General features: G+C 39.8%; 1 protein-coding gene and 1 long non-coding RNA gene across 6 annotated transcripts in view; one reads left to right on the top strand and one right to left on the bottom strand.

The window, feature by feature from the left end:
* Positions 1–7,241: 7,241 nt before the first annotated feature.
* Positions 7,242–18,559, top strand: part of Itprid2 (ITPR interacting domain containing 2) — a 79,898-nt gene continuing 68,580 nt past the window's right edge. The window contains exons 1-2 of the mRNA XM_021643321.2: positions 7,242–7,373; positions 8,423–8,480. The gene's annotated coding sequence lies outside the window, so the exon portion shown is untranslated. The remainder of the gene's footprint in view (positions 7,374–8,422; positions 8,481–18,559) is intronic.
* Positions 7,347–18,559, bottom strand: part of LOC110552208 (uncharacterized) — a 42,845-nt gene continuing 31,632 nt past the window's right edge. For 3 of the 5 annotated variants that reach the window (XR_009593890.1, XR_009593891.1, XR_009593893.1), the window contains 2 exons: positions 17,244–17,518; positions 12,105–15,257 (listed from right to left, as the gene is read on the bottom strand). This is a non-coding gene — a long non-coding RNA (uncharacterized LOC110552208). Of the gene's footprint in view, positions 10,702–12,104; positions 15,258–17,243; positions 17,519–18,559 lie in introns of those variants that run through there. The other 2 variants (XR_009593892.1, XR_002476631.2) reach the window with 2 other exon arrangements.

Genomic DNA, 18,559 nt, shown 5'->3' with positions numbered 1-18,559 from the left:
ACATTACACATCCAGTGTCTCCTGTGTTCCAGACTTTAACAACATTTTAAACTACTTTAGGCTTTCAGTGCGAGTTTCTGTAAGCTTTCTGGTTCTAGGAAGACCTTCATTCCAGGCAACAGAATTCTGTTAGTGTTTAGCAAATCCATCTAAAATCTACTCACATAAAGCAACATTCAGTTTTCTTTGCTCATAATCTTGTTTGGTCGTAATTCTTGGATGACTCAAATGAGAACTTACGGGAACCCTTGGTTGTCATTAGTGTTAGCCAGAGCTCCAGTCATGGGGGAGTCTACCAGACTGTCCACAACTCACTCTCAAGGCTAACACTCTCTCTAGCAATTCATCTCATTGTCAGCCAGAGTTGTCTGCCCATGATCTCTATGCATAGCTCAGATCCTCACGTCACTGCAGCTCCTGGCAGCTGTACATTTACACATTGACACAACAATTCAGTACCCTGTGTTGGAGTGTCCTCATGATCAAGATGGGAATTTCCACCTTTTCTGACATAGTTTACAAGTAGTACAGCATAATTTTTCTTGTACTTTATTGTCAATGAAGCTGCAAATCCACCCAATGACATGGCCAGACCCAGGCAGATATTGCTGAAATAGTGAGTTCGGGTAGGGAAAAAATGAATTTTACTGGTAATGCTTAAACTATGAAGCACTGAATGAGATTTCTACCCTGATACCCTCTAGAAGATAGACCACTGCTTTCTCGCTGTGGCTGCCTTAGATGAAACATGCATCTGCTTGTCTCAAAGCAACAGGCCTATTCTGAAATTCTTAAGGTACTTTTTAAAATGCTACAATAAGGGGTAGTCTTCCATTGTCGGATGTTTTGTTGATATTTTAAAAACCAGTCTCCTAAACTATAAAATATATGGAGTTATGATAACCCTGTAGAAGGCTTATGATAAACAAGTGATCTTAAAACATGAAAAATGAGACTGTAGGGACCAGCATCAGTCAGCTGGATGTCCTTCTCTGTTCTATGTTGAGTATAAAAACATTCTTCCATTTTCTGAACTGAAGAAGAACTGTGGGAATATTTTATTCTACAACCAACTTCCTAGAGTTTAAGCTAGGATACATTTCACTAAGTATATTTTGAAATTATCATTCAGAGTCATCAGCTGGACAAATGCTTGTAAAAAAGACTTCATTATTGTTTCTTAATGCTCCTGCCCAACCACTTACCTTATTTCTAAGTGGAAATGTCTACTGAGAAGCATCTGGCTTCATGTTTGAACTTCTGAAACAAAAAAATCTCTGTGTTGCATGCATAGTGAAGCCAAGAAGTCCATCTGCCAGCAAGAACTTCATCCTTTAAATTCCTTGTTATGGAAGCAAACACAACACAATGAGATTTGTTTAGAATGCCACTCTTCCATCTCTGGGCTAAAAGGATTAGGTCTAAATTGAACATCATTACAAAAGGCCATGCATGAAAATGTTTGCTTTTTCTCTCCTTAAGCACTTGGTGCTGTTTAAACACCCCCTACATTACTTGGACTAATGAAATTCATTCAAAGAGTCATAAGCAATGGCTTTATCAAGTGTCTTAGTTTATGTGACTATTTAACACAAAAAAAGCAGCATGAGTTAAAAAAGAATTGTTTGTTGGACAAGTCAGGAACTGAGGAAAGGTGGTTGAAAAGGTGGGTTCCAGACTTAGTTAAAATCTAGTTTAAATCTCTCTGTGACTCTCTGACCTTTGGGGATTTAACTTGCTATGGCACATTTCTCATCCTTGTAACAAGGAATGAGAGTACTGACCACGTACGGTTGTTTCAGGGGTAGAAAGGGAACTGGTGAAGCTCCCCTGCCACTTCTCTTAGAGTGGATTCCCAGTGTAAACGTTAGGTGAGAGTGAACACCGTTTCAAGACTGTGTGTACTAGGTGAGGGAGAAGGGGGAGACTGAGCATACAGGGAATATCCCTGGAACTGAGGTACGGATGCGGTGGTTACTTGGTGATGACAGACCTTGACGTTAAAGACTGAAAGCGGGATGAAGCAGGAGTGCAAGGATAGGAGGCCCATGCAGATGTTCGCCATTTTCAGAATGCTATGTTGCTGGCATACAGAACATGGAAACAGCAGAAAGTCAGACGTGCTTTCCACTCTGGTCCCATTTCAATCTGTGCACTGTGGCGGGTGTGTGTGTGTGTGTGTGTGTGTGTGTGTGTGTGTGTGTGTGCACGCACCAGAAGACACCCATGAGTGTTGTTCTTCCTTGGGCTCTAGCTACCCTGTGTTTTGAGATTGGGCCTTTCACTGGCCTGAGGCTCACCCCTGTAGGCCAGGCTGGCTGGTTAATATGCTCCGGAATCCGTCTGCACTTCCCCCAAGCTGTGTTTGTGGGTGTGCTATCATGTCTGGCTTTATTACATGGGTTCATGTCAATCAAAGCCAGGCCCTCAGATCACACAGCAAGCACTTGCTGCCTGAGTAATAACTCTCCCTGCATCCCATGGCAAAGTCTGTCATTTGAACAAAGCTTGTGCCTACTAATGGAGAAATTGGGGAGACATCAGATTCCTCTCATTGCAACCAACTTACAGAATTATTTTTATTTCAATGTGGGACAAAAGTTAAGAATGACACACAAACAGAAGGGAACTTAAAAGTGAAAGACAGATTCTGAGGCAAGCTAGACCTTTCTTCTATTGCCAGTGAAATGGTGAGGCCCGCTTTGTTTTAAATTCTGTTAGGCATTTCTACAAAAGCTATCTGATCATCAAACTTGCTTAAAAGCAATCCTCTCACCAGTGTTAAGTAGAGCAATTACTTCCCTTACTGAAGGCTCGTTCAGTGCTGATCAAGGAACAATAGCAACGCAGTTTAGTAGTGTCTGCAAAGACGTGGGATATACGTGACAAATCTCCCCGTTCTTCTAAAAGCTTTCACAAAAACGGATTTTTTTTTTATTTCGTCTCAGTTTTGCTGTACTTAAAACCAATTCCTTTAACACCATGCACATTACTGCTTAAAATATTACTTATAAAATCTATGTACCTGGATAAAATGCTTCCTGTTTATTCCCCAAGGCATATGTGACACAATTATTAGCTTTCAATGGGGTTAAACAATAACTTCTCATGATTATCTTTGTAAAGACTAGAAAACAATATACCTGTAAGCATTAGAGCGCTAGGCAGGGTTACTTTACTTTGACCTTTCCTTAGAAAGACAAACAGGAATGTTTAAAAATCCAATAGCTTTGTACTTTTATTGCTAGTGCTGCGCAACCCCTTTTTATGCCTGAATTTAACCGAATCTGTTGTCCTTGTTTTCCTGTTGGTGCTGGGATATAACCCAGGCTTCACACACCCTAGGCAAGTTCGCTACCAGGGACCTGTGGCCATCATGTCACTCTCTGTATTTCTAACTCTGTGCAGCAAGAGCCAGGAAGCCAAGCACCATTCTAGATGGAAGGGATACAGCATGAAGTAAGAAAAACAGCATCCCTCTATCTGAATCTCATGGTGTAGTTGGGGGAGGGGAGAACCAAAGGGTAGTAATGCCAGTATAGAGGGTGTTAGTAAATGATAAAGACAATTAGGAACAAAGAAAACATAACCAGTGGGAGTGGTCAGGAGTTAAAATTTTTGGGTCACTTCCCAAAGGTTTTGAGAAGATAGTTGTTAAAAGTTATGGAGACTGTGGGAAGTAGAAGTCATTGTTCTTGAGAGACAATCAACAGGCCAAACAAGGTCAGCAAGTAGAGGCCAGGAAGGAAAGGGCATAGTAAGCATAGGCCAGCCTGCTTGTCTCAGGCAAGGACGTGGGCTTTAATGCCACACTTTAAATGCTATTTTAGGACAAAATCAGAAGTCATTGCAGTTATATCTATGTCTGCTGTCTATCAAGACATTCGTCTCTCCTCTTCTCCATTCTAGTTTCTGACTCAAGAAAGCTGAGGCACACCTTCTCATCCTTTTGGCCTCCTTCCCCTGCTTGCCATCCTGTGAATATCCCCTCTGAGACAAGCCAAGGCTCCTAGCTGCCTGTATTTTTCTGAATTTCCAGTTCTCAAATGTGGCTGTACTCCAGGACATCAGTGGAAGGGAGGGCACTGAAATGTACATTCATTAGTTGTGCTGAAGACATTCAGTTAGTGTCTTTGGGACTGGACTTTAAGAATTTGAATTTTTAGGTCGCAGCATAGATGGTTGTAAGCCATTCTGTGGTTGCTAGGAATTGAACTAAGTAACTCTGGAAGAGTAGCCAGTGCTCTTAACCACGGAGCCACCTCTCCAGACTTTATTTATTCATTTTATGTATATGATTGCTCTATCTGCATGTACCATCTGCATGCCAGCTGCTCTTTTTGGGGTCCTAAGTGCAATTCCCAGCAACCACATGGTGGCTCACAACTATATATAACGTGATCTGGTGCCCTCTTCTGGCATGTAGGAATACATGCTGGCAGAGCAATGTATACAAAATAAATTAATCTTTTTTTTTTTTTTTAAAGTTTCCCTAGTCACTTTTTTCCTCCTGGAATTTGAAAGCTGTAATCTTATATTGTAGAAATAGCATACTCCTAATGGAAACTAAGCTGTTTCTTAACTTCAGATTTGTATTTGCTTCCAAAAGAACTTGAAATTATTTGGCTTTGACACTCTATAATATTCTGTTTTAGAACAAATGTGGTCAGTGCTTATAAAATATTTTATTTTGTGAAGTCTTTCAACATTAAACTGCCCACAGGAGTCAAACTGAAGCCTTCATCAATTAATATGCCATGCATCTGAATTATCTCATTGTGAATTACAGAAAGGTTATCTGTAGCAGATCATACTTTTATGTGATAGCATTGATTTTGTTGTTGTCTGTATGTGAGTATCTTCATGCAAACTCCTTTTGTGTAATTTTAGTTGAATGGCAGGTAAAGGTGCCCTGAAGTTGCAATATATCCTATTTATTGTGTTATTTTTTTTCCTGCTGTTCAGTTAGACTTCACGGACTACACAGTTTCCCAACGGCACAAGCAACGCAGCACCCAACGGCTTGGTCCCTGAAATGCCAGGCTGACATGCTGCAGGGTCATGTTACCACTTAGAAATGTCAGCATCTTTACACAGAACATGTCCCATTAGCTTCCTTTTTCCTTTTTCCATCTCACTGGTTAATTTCCCCAGTTCCCCTGCCACAATGTTCTACATTAAGATACAGGGGCAAATCAATACTACCCAAGATAACTGACAGGGCCACTGCTCTGTGCCAAGCCAGTAAACATAGGGCTGAACCCCCCCCCCCCCCACTTGGCCAGATTGGCTCATTTAGCGTGATTTTAATGATTCTGAATTATCTCCTAGCAGAGACAGGGTGTAAAATTCTGACTGACACAACTTCATAGTGGATTGTGCCAGCAGCTCTGAGCAAAGATTAAACCCCTCCTTCTAGGGGAGGAGGACCTGTCCTATCAGTGGACTAGGGGAGGGGCATAGGGGGAGCAATGAGAGGGAGGGTGGGGTTGGGAGGAAACAAGGGAGGGGGACACAGCCCGGATACAAAGTGAATATATTTTAATAAATGATAATAATTAATAAAAATGCAAAAAAAATCTTCTAAAATGGAGAGGATTACAGCATGATGACCACAATTTGTAGAAATGGGGCTTATAGTGACCACACAAAAAAAATGCGCAATTTCTCACAAATGCTAGGCTTTGCAGCCACTGTTTAAATATATTCAGAGCAGAAGTAAATGGCCATGCATTTTAAGAATACAAGAAGTAAAGCTGTGTCCCTTGTAATAAAGGTATGTGGTTATTCACCAGGTTCAGGAATATGAATAACAGCAATAATTACATGCCTTGCCTTTGAACACTTACTGTCTGCTGGACATTATTTTAAGAATAATATGTAGTCTTTCCACATGTAGCCTCAGTCAACCCTCACAACACTTGTGTGATGTAAATATCATCACCTTTACGTGGCAGATAACAGACCTGGACACAACGCGGTGAACAGATCTGCCTGAGGTCATAGCCAGGGAAGAATCCATATCAAGACTGAAGAAACACTCGTAAAATTCTCCCAGCCAGCTCCACCATGAGAAGTGTACACAGCTGCTAAGAGTCTCAGGGGAAGGTGCCGGCCGGTCTACTCAAACACATCACCTTCACCAGCTTACAGCACCGCCTCAAGTTCCCACCGACAGAGAGAGAGCTTTGTGCCAAGGCACTGCCTGAGTCTACACATTAAAGGGTGCACTAGAACTGCCTGGCAAGGATGGCAATCAAGGCTGACCACTCTGAGAGAAATTCACATTATAAAGGAGAATGCTGAAAAGAGCTGATGAAGGTAAAAGCACACTTTTACTCAGTCCTGGCAGGGGGTGGGCAATAGAGAAAATAAAAATTGCTCGATTTGACTTTGCTTGGATATGCAAATTATCCATAGTGTCTGCTAATTTTTAAGATATAATTTAACTAGATAATTAAATCTTTATATAGGTAACTAGGACAGCTTTAGTAATTAAGAAGAAAGAAAACCAACCATGACTAGTTTATATGTTTCCCATGCATATCTTAAGCTGAAGTCCTCCACGCGGACACTTACTGATACACATATGAGACGACAAGGCATCTTAAGAACACGCACACCCTTAGGATGCTAACAGCTATCTGTGAATTCTCAAAATTGTCAGATTAGCGTACGGGTGATCTTACGTGGCTGTCCTTAATATCCATCAGCTGGATTGGTGTCTGCTGGAGCTAAGCCATCTTCAACAGCTCAGAGAATATGATAGTTTGGCCAGTATATCCTACTGAACGTCAGGATGACATTCACACTGGGATTTTAGAAAGCAAAATGAAAATAATCATGGCCAGGATAAGACCACAAACCTCTGTTAGATCTCCTCATTGTCTTTTCAGTGTTTAGATAACACACAACATTTGGGATTGGGGCCTTGACTAAAGAGTAAGTATCAAGAAAGTGAGATGGATATGTCCATAGATGCTTAGGAAAGCAGCAGCTGGAATGGGGGAGTCTTCTAATTAAAAAAAAAAAAAAAAAAAAAAAAAAAAAAACAAAAAAAAAAACGCTTTCCAAGTGAACAGACTGCTTGGACTTGAGCTATTACCAGGCTCTTTTCAGTTCTTAAAACATTTTCCTCACTCTGTGTAACAACAAATGTGGGCCAATTGCTGTGAGTTAATTGAAAAGGATTGTTTTCTAGTTGCCAAGAAACGGTGCTTTCTTACATTATGCAGGCCATTATGTGCACAGATCCAGCTTCCTGATTTTTCTCTTTGAGTTTGAGAATATGGGCTGCTGCGATTCACTTGTCCCTTGAGGAGAGTGGCACAGATCGGGAGGCTTAGGGTGTTGGCTCTATTTCAATTCTCCAGGTAAGGTATGGTTTAAAGAACGACTTTCCTTCTTCCTTTAACTTTTCTTAAGCTACTTAACTGCTTTTATGTCCTGCAAACAAAAAGTTCTAAAATGATAAGCTTACGTACGGGAAATGATTGTAAAACAATGCTAAACTGATCTTTTTTATCTACTTAAAGGTTCTGATGTTAAAGAGTTGAGATAATATCATCTGGGACTCTTTCTAAAGCTTGGTTCCGCTGGGTTTCAGAGCAGAAAATAGATGCAAAACAAGAGATTGTGGGTGTGAATAGTATTGAAACGTTAATATTATTGCTATGGAAGAAAGTATCATCATTTCTATCTGTAGTGAAGATTTCAAATCTTACTTGACTAGTCCTAACTTTAAAATGAGCTTTATATTTTATGAACTTCAAAAAGACAAGTTGATATTATACCTAAATATAACTGGTTACATAATGTGTATCTCTCTCCCTCTCTCTCTCTCACACAACCATCTATAAATTTTTCCACTTTCTCTCTCTGTTTGCTATTTATTTTTTCTTTATTCTGCTATGGGGGCTAGGCAAGTAGGCAAGCATTCTATAGTGAGCAACACTGGCCAGCTCTCTGTGTGCTTTTCTCTTGCTGGTTGGTTGTTATCATTTTGAGAAGATACTGTAGGCCAGACTGGCTTCAGGGTCTCCATCATGCTGCCTTGGTGGCCTTACTGCCAGGGTAACAAGCATTTTGACATTTTCTTGATGGCTTTGGTTCACAATTAAGCCAAAGTCAGATTCCATTAGTAGGTGCTTACTAATTACAAAGAAACTCCAAGTCCCACCTTTATCCTTAGGAAGCAAGAAAACATTCTAAGTTAGTACCTCCCAGGCTCTAAGCACTCACTGTGGGTGACAGTCCAGCTTAGGTCAAATTCACACTGGACTCCTTACTCCCAGGAATCTGCAGTTAGGAGTCACAGTTCACACAGGCTGTGCTTTGAGAACAGACACTGAAGAGGAACCTAGTCAAATGCTCTTACTGTTGTTTTCTATGTCATATTTTCTTCTCTTTTTCATGTGGCTAGATTTTCTTCGGAGTGTATTTCTTTTAAAAGGAAGATCACCAAAGGGATAAAGAATTAGGTAAGCTTCCATTTGTTCAGGGTTTAAAGACATTCTAAGTATAACTATGACATGTGTAATGTAAGCATGTGTCTTTGTTAATGCTAGTAAGAAATTACTTTAGCTTACCTTTACCTGACAGTGTTATCTAAATTTTCCACAAATGAACCAGGATTTTCATAAGAAAATGAAAAGAAAATGAAATGAAATTATGTTGATGAAATGACTACCTATTAATATAGGGAGTTTTGTTTTGTTGGTTTTTTGTTTGCTTATTGGTTTTTCCAGGAAAGGTTTCTCTGTGTAACAGAGCCTTGGCTCTCCTGGACTAGATTTGTAGACTAGGTTGGCCTCGAACTCTCAGAGATCTGCCTATGTCTACCTCCCAAGGGCTAGGATTAAAGACCTGTGACACCACATCAGGCCTGTTAATTTAGCTCTCCTTTCTTGAACTCCTAAACATTTTTTAATTAAGCAAAGCTGTCACAGTACCACCAGCTATAAGAAACTTGTCCCACTCTGTCTCTGACTTAGGTGGCAGTAAACCTGAAGCAGGCCACATAAGCTGATCCAAGGCCCATGGCTGTCTGCGCTTGGCTGACTGACTCTGCTATAGCATTGGCGGAACTGTACATTTCCCAATATGTGAGAACATGATTAAACAATTCCATTTTGGTTTACAACTCCCTCTTCACCTTTTAAAAAGTGTTCTTTGCCCTGAAACCATCCTGTGACTTTATCGTTGTGGTAGTGCTTAAAACAGCTGTGCTGGTAAGCTTTTGCTTACTCATTATTTTTGTAATTCGTAGAGCAAGGTGATAAATGAATCTGTGCGAATGGTGGAATAGAGCAAAAGTCAAGTGGATACTGTATCTTAGCAGAAAATTGTCCATATGTAGCATACTGCTGTGTCTGAGAGGAGCAGAATAATTGTAGCATTTTCAACATAATTATACAGGGATTAAGTAATATTGCTATAAAAGGCTTATCCTCTCTGTATGGTATTTTGGTTTGTCATTGCTTAAATAGTAGTGAGTCATTCATACCGACTGATAGATTTTGGTGGATTCCATTACAGGCATTCTGCTTTTTTCAAGTTTCCTTACTAAGCAGCTCATCATTTTTGCGACACCACTTCTTCATTAAAATGCTCTTTGAGGATCAGATTACCTGCCTTATGAGACAATTCTCAAGCGGTGCTTCGCATGTCTTCATGAAGACATTCCCATGCCTTTAATTCCTAATCCCCACATCTCCTAATAAAAACCTACCCAGCTTTAGAAACTCAGAGTAAGGAATGCTTTCTTACTCTCTGCCTCCCTAAAATGCTCTTTATAGCAGAAGATTGTTTACCTAAATAAAGAAAATGTATGCAACTTGTAATAGGTCAGATTGCCCTGTGATTTACACATGATCCATCCCTTCCCTTCTCCAGTTCTCACGAGCCAGTATGGCCACTACTTTCCTTTCCTAAATTGTTAGGCTGAAATTTCAACTCTTATCTAAAGTGATGATACGCTTCTGAATTGCTCTTTTATTCTTCTCCTTGTTTTCTTGGAATCTCCTCACTCTCCTTTCTGTTGGGTTCTTCTTAGACTGTGCAGGCCTGAGATGGATTTCTCTTGTCACAGCCTGAGGTAGGGTAACAATGGCAAGTGTGTGGAGGCCAGGAAAGCTATAGCACAGGGAATGCCTGCTACCCCGCCGGCCCCACACACAAGAATCATCCAATTGCAAATGTCTATAATAAGAAATCTAGCCCAGCAGGCGCCACAATAAGAAAGGGGAGGGGTTAGAATTTTGTTTTGAGAACATCTTACAACTTCACAGGACTTCATCTCTCTCTCTCTCTTCTTTTCAAATATTGGCTATAGAATCACCTCCCTTTTTCATTGAACTTTCTGGAACTTGTCTATTTAACAATAATGATCTGACTGGATTGTCCAGTTTTCCCTTCCCTGCTCATTACAGGCACCAAAATGACAATGGTCACATTATCTTCAAGCTCCTGTCATGTCCATATTACTAAGCCCTGCTTTGTCTGAGTGACTTGTGGATTGTTTTCCTCATTGCTTCTACTTGTGGATAAGGAAAAGATTCATCGGGGCAGAACAATAATCATCTGTTTAACCACTGTGTTCCCAGATGCCAGCGTGCAGTCTTCCTTTAATAATCACTGAGTCACGGGACAGATCCTTTGTGAACATTTCTCATTTTTCAGAAAATACTCATGTTGGAAATTCTGCAGGGAATAAGATAAAATCCCATTTTAATGGTGATTACATTCCAGTAGAAATCAGAAAATCCACCCCCAAACCCAGTTTTTTTCAAACATTATTTATACTGCTCTGTTATATATTAAAAACTAAACATCATTAACTATAAACAAGTTAGTAACCTTAAAATATTTCTTTATGCCTTTTATTTCACAAAAATAGCAAAACAAGATAAATGTGTGTTTCTCAGGGGCTGTCAGAACCTTGTTCCTAAACTTCACCTTCTGCACATGTCACCCTAGTTTTTGTCACAACTTAGCTGGTGTACCTGAGATAGAAGACGACATTGAAGTAAACGCTGAATAGAGGGAGTTAAACTATCTGATGGACTGAGATAGTGTCAGTGAGCAACACTCAAGTTTAAGGCAGTTCAAATGGTGAACTGCCTTAAAAGTAAAGGTGGAAAATTGTGCAAGAGGCCAGTCATCCAGGCTTGCCTGGGACTTCTTTCTACACTATGTCAGAAAGAAAGAGAAACCACACACACACACACACACACACACACACACACACACATGCACACACACTACACGCACCACACATATACACAGAGAGAGAGAGACAGACAGACAGACAGACAGAGACAGAGATGAGAATAGATTGATTCTGGCTCCAGGCTCTTAAAACTGATCTATTCTTTGGGATTGCTTTGTGTAGGACTATTGGGAACTTAACCTAAGGCCTCCTGTACTCTAAGCAAGCATTTTACTACTATGCAATATCCCCAGCCTCTAGAAATACATTTCCATAATGCTTTTGAATGCAAATATATCTAAGTCTACATTCTAGGCTATCAACCTATGTCAACCATCTATCATATAGAATTGTTTCAGAAATAGAAACTTTTTGTACTGTATGTATTGTGTCGATTCATATAAAATTTACCAATATTCAACTCTTTTGAGCTATAAAAGTGACAATCTTACATGTTTTCACATAATCTTATAGTATTTTTGGCTATTGCCCTTTTTAGGTGATATTTTTGCTACAATATTAAACCACTGGCACAAACTAATGATGGAGGATGTTATGTAAACTACATGACAGATGCTAGTGGCATTGTAGATACTTGAGGTTCTTTTAGCATTTTTCGTATCAGGGCCTGTGATGCTATAAAGAGTAATATTGTTTTGTTACATGATTTTTTTCTGTAACACATACTAAATTGTATTATCATGTTGAGTTTCTATAATAATCTGCTGTGTAAATATTTTTCTCCAACTCACAGCTGAAGGGATCAAGGTTCTTGGAGACTGAGTGACTTGGCCATATTCAGAATACCCATAGCCTAGAAATTCTGACTTTGGAGGATGGATTTTCCTGACACCTGCTAGCACCATTTATATTATCAAACAAACAAACAAACAAACCAAAAAAGGTGTTTTTTAATCATCACTTAAAAAATGTTATAAGCTATAGTGCTACAATTTCTCTCATTTTCACTAAAGTCCAGAAAACATATTCATAAAAATATAAATTTTCCATAGCAATATTTAGATTATTTCTTTAGAATTCTATTATGGCAATAAGCTGCAATTTGTGTAAGAGTATAATCTATTTCTAAATGGAAAAAAAAGAAAGTTAGAATCTGTTTTATAATAAATGCAGTTTTGATAAATTCAATGACTTTAAACAGATGTGGCTTTACCAAGTTTAAGATTTTTTTTTTTAGAGGGCCTGGAGATCTGGCTCAGAGGTTAAGAGCAATGGCTGTTCTTCCAAAGGTCCTAAGTTCAATTCCCAGCAACCACAAGATGGCTCACAACCATCTATAGTGCGATCTGGTGTCCTCTTCTGGCATGAAGGCAGGATGCTGTGTATATAACAAATAAATCTTTAAAAAAAAAAAAGAAATTTTCATTAAAAAAAGATTTTTTAGAGAATCAGTTCTCCCCCCCCCACACACAAATTTTAACATATTAGTAGAAAAGTTCATAATTTCTCCACACACTAAAACATAAGCATCAGAGGAAGGAAGAAAGTACAAAATAACATTAAAAACATAACTGAGAACAGGGTGTTAAAACTAGCATTTTTGCTTCATGGCTGTTTCTCTGTCTCATGCCTGGCATGGAGAACTAGGCTATGCTTTAGCCCGTCTTCCAGCACTGACCTCACAGAGAGGTACCAGCGAGAGGAAAGAACCAACACGAGGCACTGCTGCATCCGAGCGAACACAGCACCCTCCTCATCACAGCACCCTCCTCATCACAGCACCCTCCTCATCACAGCACCCTCCTCATCACAGCACCCTCCTCATCACAGCGCCCTCCTCATCACAGCGCCCTCATCACAGCACCCTCCTCATCACAGCGCCCTCCTCATCACAGCGCCCTCCTCATCACAGCGCCCTCCTCATCACAGCACCCTCCTCATCACAGCGCCCTCCTCACCACAGTGCCCTCCTCATCACAGCACCCTCCTCATCACAGTGCCCTCCTCATCACAGCACCCTCCTCATCACAGTGCCCTCCTCATCCTGCCATTTCATTTCATTTCTTTCTTTCTTCAGACTTTTCTTTTAGTCTTTCTATCAGTCCTGAATTTAAGCAGTCTATGAGTCCAGGACATCCTACCACCCAATTTTGTACAGCCCATCATATAATTTAGCAATTATATTTGCATTTTTAAGTTAGGAAAGGATGCAAAGAACACATTGAAATGCTGTGAACAACTCCAGATTATAAATAAATGTGAAACAGCTAATATGTGTGACACATGGGGATTATATAAAATTTAAATTTCAGTGTCTAAAATAAGGTTTTATCAAAATATAGCCATGTTCCTTCAGTGACATATCTGCTGGCTGTCTTTCTCACAGCAAAAGCTGAGTAGTTAGCTGCATCAGCAGCCTCATGCCTGGGGCTTTATAGGAAAGTTTTATTGACCCTTATCCTCGAGTAAGACTGCCTTTATTCAGTTGCCAATGCTATAACTTCAAGCCAGTGTGAGCTGGCAAGTTACTGTTCTGAGCTTTGGTTTCTACGTGTAAAATGATCAATGCTGCCTAACTTCATGTCAACTTGACCTAAGATATAGTCATCTGAAAGGAGAAACCTTAACTGAGAAAATGCCTCCATAAGATCTGGTTAGAAAAAAATCCTAATTAGTGCTTAATGGGGGAGGGCCCATTCCATTGTGGGTGGAGCCATCCTTGGGTGGGTGATACTGGGTTCTATAAGAAAGCTCATTAAATAAATCATGAGGAGCAAGCCAGTAAGCAGCTCTCCTCCATGGCCTCTGCATCAGATCCTACCTTCAGTTTCCTGCCTGGAGTTTGAGCTCCTGTCCTGACATTCTTTCATAAAACAATACTGTGAAAGGGGAAGCCAAATAAACATTTTTCTCCCCAGGTTTCTTTTGGTCAGGATGTTTCATCACAGCAATAGCAACCCTAACACAAACAGGTAATTACATCAAAGATAACTGTCAAGTATCCCATAAAAGTTACTAATATTATTAAATTGCTGACTTTTATACTTCTCTGGGGTTATCACAATAAGTGACTTAAAAATAAAAAGACCATGGAAGCTGGAAATTTCAAATAGGCTATAAATTAATGTTACCTTGTCATGATATGAAATCTGAGCAGCAGTCATCAGCATCCTTTCTTTGTGCTTAATCGTAAAATGTAACTGCATGTGTTCATATCTAATTTATACCATTTGGTTCATTTCAAGTGAAAAATATTTAAGCTTCTAAATGTGCAAATGCTAAGCTGCAAAGTAGGGGTACGTTTCTCCCTGGGACAATGAACATTTGCTGAAATAACTTCTCCAGTGGAGCAGTTAGCTGCCTCTACTGGCCTTTCCTTCCTTCCTTCTTTCCTTCCTTTTTTCCTTCCTTTAAAGTAACTTAAAAAAATAATTGTTTAACTTCTACTCTTGTCATCTTCCAAAACAAAAAATAGTTTCTCTTGGGATAAAATGTTTCTAGAAAAGTAACACAGTCATGGATTTTATTTATTCTTTTGAATTTTCAAGTGCAGTTTTGACTATTGCTTGAAAGACCACAGAATTTACTCTTGGATTTCAAGACTTCTTATATCTACTGTAAAACTTTTCAAATCTAAGGGTTGGAATGGTAATTTTTACTCGGCAAAAGTCAGATTTTAAATGAGACTAGGTTTTAAGAAAGACCGCAGATCACTTACACTTTGTACTCAAAGGCAGAGGAGTCTGGAGGAAAGAAGATCTCAAACCTTGAAAATAAAATAAAATACTCCCAAAGCTAGTGTTCAATAGCATCCTGGAGATAATGAGAGGCTAAGGAAAACTGATAAGCTATACTCAAAGCCTACCAGTCTTGTTCTCTTTCCAGTATTTTGGCATCTGTTTCCCCAGGGTGAGGGAAGGTAAGACACTCAGAGCACTTAGTTTTGCAATGCATAAAGAAATCAGTGGCTGAGCACTGTCAGAGTTCTCCAGGTAAGCCAGCTGGAATTGAAGATGTTGCCTTTGTCTCCGCACTTTAAAGAAGAGCTTCAGGGCTTGGGAGTTGCAACAAGAACGATGAGTCATGTCTGAAAAGGGGAAGAAAGGGTGTCAGATTTCATGCTCATTCATAACCCGAGGAATTGGTGCCTGTATTTCAGCAGGGACAGGAGACCATGAGGGAGACTCGAGAGTCAAGTATTTAAGTGTTGAAAGGCCCCGCTTGCTTTCAAGATGGATGGAATGAAGTCCATCATAATAGAAATATAAATCATTCCTGGTTCTTTTCTTCCCTTATTTTTTTATTATGAAGCAGCTGAACGCATAAAGAAAAAGTTCTACTTCCAATCAAAACTACTTTGCCACTTGCTATCTATTTTGCCACTCCACTAAAGTTTGCAGTATTCCTTGGCACAGGGCCTGGGGTGCTTGGGGAATGGAGGGCCATTTTCCTCTGAGTCAACTGCTAGAATCTTTTGGATGACAGTCAAACACTTCTGTAATTTCCTTCACCATTTTTAGCTTCTTTTGGCATTACTTATTTCAAATATGTCTCTGGAATGTCAGGAAGAGGCCAGATACTGTTTTGAATGCTGTATTTTAATGCTTAGCTAAGGTTTTCCTAGAGAATTCAAGAGGCAGAAGTTGGATTGGGGATAGACAGAAAGCTTTATATATTTTTTTCTTGTCTCTGCACAAAATCTAAAATCTTAATAAAGTACCAGGAGATCTTGGTTAATTGCCTACTTGTGAAAGTATACCAGAGAGGAACTTTTACCCTTGGCCATAGGCAACAACAGACTTGTGGGCATGGGGGACGGTGAGCAGCCTTTAAGGAAAGGCAGAAACTAGACTTTGAAATTACCAAATGGTCCAAACTCAGTGGAACTGTATTCAGGCTATTAATATTTCAGCCCCCTTCATCTATGGTTTTAAATGATTTTGGTGAGGTTTCGAATAGTCTATACTGTGAAACACCATCACTGCTGTCCGCTCTAAATTCCACAAGCATGTGTGTGAGGTCTGTTGTGCCGACACCAACTGGCATAGGACATAAAGCCAAACAAGAACAGGCCATATGTGACCACTGCATGCAGGGTCATCATTCACAACCAATGGTCCTTTAAGGTTCCAAGGGACTTCTTATACCTGCAATTACAGTATGGCTTTGGCTACTCTGACAATGAGTGGGTCTTGCCAGCCTTTCTCATCACGAATCACTGCAGAATCAAACAAAGGATGAATTCTTTCCTAAGAAGCTTATGACTAACTCAGGTTTCTACAAGTACTCCAGAAACAGGAATTTTTTCTGGTTACCAAGGCTGTACGTGTAATTTTGATTTTGGCCTAAAGACTTAAAAACTGAAACCCATATGTTGTCCTACTTGTTCTGTAAGCCAATAGCCAATACTGTTTTCATCCCCTCCCCGATCCTCACTGTATTCTGAAACAATGAATCCAAACATTTTTTTACAGGCTTACCTGAATTAATCTTTTCCTGAGTTAATGCTATGCTAACAACAATGGATATTTAACAGAAAAAGTTCTTCCTGTTCCATGTTACCTAACCCCTTTTCCACTAATTTTAGCTTTGTGGCTTTACACAATTCATTTCAGTCCCCTGGGTCTCAGTTTTTGTAGGTAAGATAACAAGTGTCTCTAGGTGACTACAGAGTCTCTTTTCCCTGCAGTAATTTATAGCCCAATCTGCCGCAAAGCAACACAGAAGCAATTCTGCGACCTTTACTGTGGAGAAAGGGCAGTAGGAGGCAGACATGTCAGGAATTCTAGTTTCTTATTTCTCCCACTCTCAGAATTGCAGCAAACAGCTAAAGTCCATGACCCAAAATTTTATCAGCTATGCCAATTATGTTGGTTAAGTTTCATGAATGCTTATATATTTGAAACTGACAGAAAAACTCTGAATTGTGGTTTCTTATTTTACCTACTTTTGCCAGTTTCAAGCAATGAACCCTGCTCTGCTTCAGAATGGGAAAAAGAAATAGCATTTCCATGTGTTGGTTTCTGAAGACAGAGCAGTTAACTTTATGTCAGCAGCCAACAGTAGCACTTACTTCCACTTAGCAAAATGAAGTTTGCACATTTTCTCTAGTTTTTGTGGCTGATGTGCTTACTCCTCATCAAGTCTGTTGTTGCGACCTCCCGTTCAAACAGTGCCAAGTGTCATACCCCAGTGATGAAATCCTGCAGAAGATTTCTTTTCAGTAGTTCCATCCCATGCACACACGTAAATGGAATCTACTCTTCTATAGTCTGACTTCTTCTCAATGGCCTAAGAGCTGGAGTAAATTTTCCCAGGAAGTGTCTTTAGGGTAGTTCTCTAGCTCTCCTGAAATGAAAGGTATATGCAAAAAGCACATCTCTGAGAAAACTGGCTGGAGAGATCTGATGAGTGTAAAATACTGGGTCAGTTTCTAACAATATCAGAACTGGATTGTGGATAGAAAAAAGAGCTGGTTATGTTTCATTTCCTGAATTTTGATGTCCAACACCAGAAATGCTTTGTCTACTTCCTACTTTGTATAGCCACTGCCAAAACTTCCTTGTCACCACAGAGCTAAAGCAATTAACTTTACTTACTGGTTTTCTGTGGCATGGCACTTGGGAGACTGAGGCAAGAGGATCAGAAGCTTGAAACAAGCCTGGGCTGTAGAGCCAGTTCAAGGTAATATAGAAAGACTCTGTTTTGAAAAAAATGAACAAACTATAGTCTGGAAGGCCTAACCCTGTATGCACAAGTTCTACCTCAGACTTACTCTGTCGTGAGGCATCTTTCTGCACAGCTTTTCCATTGAGTAGTTTTAGAAACCAGTTTTGGTGATAATTTAAACAAGATTTCAAAGGGTAGGGGGGAAAACCTTCTTCATTCAAACTGTCACCTGTTTGGTACAGCAGGCAGATGATAGCTTGTTTTGCCCAGTGAACTCCTGAGCACTTTTAGTCACTGCAGAGAGTTGTGCATGGCAAATAACAGAGCCAAGAAGACCGGGAATCTATAAGACCTGACTCATGTGAAGGTTAAAAATGTAAGCATGTTTTAGTCCCAGCATAAATGGCTTTACAGCCTCTCTTGGAAAAAGGTATAACATACAGGCAATTCTCAACCATGCACCTGAGGCTTTCAACTTTGAAAAGCACTCATTATTTGTCAAAGTATTATTTGAAAGTTAAGGGACCACTAGAGACCTAATTGGTCTAATCAGAGAAATAAAGCAATGCGATTTTGCTTTGGGTTTGTGTGATAACCACAAAGCTAGTGACTCAGGAAATAGTAAGGTAACTCCACAGGTCTGTGGAATCAGAATGAAGACTAAAACTGTCAAGCCCAACCCCTCACCCAGCTTTAAACAGAACACCAGATTCCTTGCTC

This window comes from Meriones unguiculatus, chromosome 8, assembly GCF_030254825.1.
Source record: "Meriones unguiculatus strain TT.TT164.6M chromosome 8, Bangor_MerUng_6.1, whole genome shotgun sequence".
In the NCBI taxonomy this organism is placed as follows: Eukaryota; Metazoa; Chordata; class Mammalia; order Rodentia; family Muridae; genus Meriones; species Meriones unguiculatus.
Note: the sequence above shows the minus strand (reverse complement) of the source record. Positions and strands in the feature narration are given on the sequence as shown.